The following is a 3,165-nucleotide window of genomic DNA, read 5'->3' on the forward strand; positions in this document are numbered from 1 at the left end:
AGAAAGGTATTAGAATTGCTGGAAAAACCGACTTTCGAACGGAGCCTCGGAGACCCATAGTGTTATATACCATTCGACTCAGCTCGACGAGATCGGAAAATGTCTGTGTGTGTGTGTGTGTGTGTGTGTGTGTATGTGTGTATGTGTGTATGTGTGTGCACTTTTCGAAGATATTTGAACGCGCTCAATTTTCTCAGAGATGGCTCAACCGATTTTAACAAACTTGGGCTCGTTTGAAAGCTACTATCGGGGCATTGATCAAGTTCGAAGATAAAATGGCTGTGACTTTTGGTTCCGGAGATATGATTGTATAAGTGACGTAACCGACAAAAAGCGTTGTATTTGAACGCGCTCAATTTTCTCAGAGATGGCTGAACCGATTTGAACAAACTTGGACTCGTTTGAAAGCTACTGGCGGGCCATTGATCAAGTTCGAAGATCAAATGGTTGTGACTTTTGGTTCCGGAGATATGATTGTATAAGTGACGTAACCGACAAAAAGCGTTGTATTTGAACGCGCTCAATTTTCTCAGAGATGGCTGATCCGATTTTAACAAACTTGGGCTCGTTTGAAAGCTACTGTCGGGCCGTTGATCAAGTTCGAAGATCAAATGGTTGTGACTTTTGGTTCCAGATATATGATGGTATAAGTGACGTAACCGACAAAACACGTTGATTTTTACCGCTCTTGTATATATAAGGGTGCCAAAATTTTGGGATCAACTCTATTTTCGTAAAGTTCTAGTGCTCAAAAGTTTAAGCACCTCGAAAAAAGCCTTCATGCAAAATTTGACCTAAATCGGACATGCTTAAGGGGTGCTGCCCGGTGGTAAAGGTTTGACAATTATCGATCTTGAAAAAGCACCATAGGGGGGAGTACATGAAATTTCCAAAATCGAAAATTTTTTTTGATGCCAAAACTCTTAAAACTGCATAAAACATCGAAATTTAGTGTCATCTCAAAAAAAAATTTTTTTGAAAAAATCAACTTTCTGGGACTTAGAAAAATTTTCATATTTTTTCTAAGTCCCAAAAAGTCGATATTTTCAAAAAATTTTTTTTTCGAGATGACACTATATTTTGACGTTTCATGCAATTCTAAGCCGTTTGGCATCAAAAATTTTTTTTCGATTTCGAAAATTTCATGTACTCCCCCCTATGGTGATTTTTCAAGATATATGAAAATCCCACTAAGTGGACTAAGAAGGCTTTTTGCCTTTCTCTATAGAAAGGTATTAGAATTGCTGGAAAAACCGACTTTCGAACGGAGCCTCGGAGACCCATAGTGTTATATACCATTCGACTCAGCTCGACGAGATCGGAAAATGTCTGTGTGTGTGTGTGTGTGTGTGTATGTGTGTGTGTGTGTGTGTATGTGTGTGCACTTTTCGAAGATATTTGAACGCGCTCAATTTTCTCAGAGATGGCTCAACCGATTTTAACAAACTTAGGCTCGTTTGAAAGCTACTATCGGGGCATTGATCAAGTTCGAAGATAAAATGGCTGTGACTTTTGTTTCCGGAGATATGATTGTATAAGTGACGTAACCGACAAAAAGCGTTGTATTTGAACGCGCTCAATTTTCTCAGAGATGGCTGAACCGATTTGAACAAACTTGGACTCGTTTGAAAGCTACTGGCGGGCCATTGATCAAGTTCGAAGATCAAATGGCTGTGACTTTTGGTTCCGGAGATATGATTGTATAAGTGACGTAATCGACAAAAAGCGTTGTATTTGAACGCGCTCAATTTTCTCAGAGATGGCTGATCCGATTTTAACAAACTTGGGCTCGTTTGAAAGCTACTGTCGGGCCGTTGATCAAGTTCGAAGATCAAATGGTTGTGACTTTTGGTTCCAGATATATGATGGTATAAGTGACGTAACCGACAAAACACGTTGATTTTTACCGCTCTTGTATATATAAGGGTGCCAAAATTTTGGGATCAACTCTATTTTCGTAAAGTTCTAGTGCTCAAAAGTTTAAGCACCTCGAAAAAAGCCTTCATGCAAAATTTGACCTAAATCGGACATGCTTAAGGGGTGCTGCCCGGTGGTAAAGGTTTGACAATTATCGATCTTGAAAAATCACCATAGGGGGGAGTACATGAAATTTCCAAAATCGAAAATTTTTTTTGATGCCAAAACTCTTAAAACTGCATAAAACATCGAAATTTAGTGTCATCTCAAAAAAAAAATTTTTTGAAAAAATCAACTTTCTGGGACTTAGAAAAATTTTCATATTTTTTCTAAGTCCCAAAAAGTCGATTTTTTCCAAAAAATTTTTTTTCGGGATGACACTAAATCTCGACGTTTCATGCAATTCTAAGCCTTTTGGCATCAAAATTTTTTTTTCGATTTTGAAAATTTCATGTACTCCCCCCTATGGTGATTTTTCAAGATATATGAAAATTTCACAAAGTGGACTAAGAAGGCTTTTTGCCTTTCGCTATAGAAAGGTATTAGAATTGCTGGAAAAACCGACTTTCGAACGGAGCCTCGGAGACCCATAGTGTTATATACCATTCGACTCAGTTCGTCGAGATCGGAAAATGTCTGTGTGTGTGTGTGTATGTGTGTGTGTGTATGTGTGTGTGTGTATGTGTGTGCACTTTTCGAAGATATTTGAACGCGCTCAATTTTCTCAGAGATGGCTGAACCGATTTGAACAAACTTGGGCTCGTTTGAAAGCTACAGTCGGGCCATTGATCAAGTTCGAAGATCAAATGGCTGTGATTTTTGGTTCAGGAGATATGATTCTATAAGTGACGTAACCGACAAAAAGCGTTGTATTTGAACGCGCTCAATTTTCTCAGAGATGGCTGAACCGATTTGAACAAACTTGGGCTCGTTTGAAAGCTACTGTCGGGCCATTGATCAAGTTCGAAGATCAAATGGCTGTGATTTTTGGTTCCGGAGATATGATTCTATAAGTGACGTAACCGACAAAAAGCGTTGTATTTGAACGCGCTCAATTTTCTCAGAGATGGCTGATCCGATTTCAACAAACTTGGGCTCGTTTGAAAGCTACTGTCGTGCCATTGATCAAGTTCGAAGATCAAATGGTTGTGACTTTTGGTTCCAGAAATATGATTGTATAAGTGACGTAACCGACAAAACACGTTGATTTTTACCGCTCTTGTATATATAAGGGTGCCAAAATTTTGG

Source organism: Malaya genurostris, chromosome 2, assembly GCF_030247185.1.
Source record: "Malaya genurostris strain Urasoe2022 chromosome 2, Malgen_1.1, whole genome shotgun sequence".
Lineage (NCBI taxonomy): Eukaryota > Metazoa > Arthropoda > Insecta > Diptera > Culicidae > Malaya > Malaya genurostris.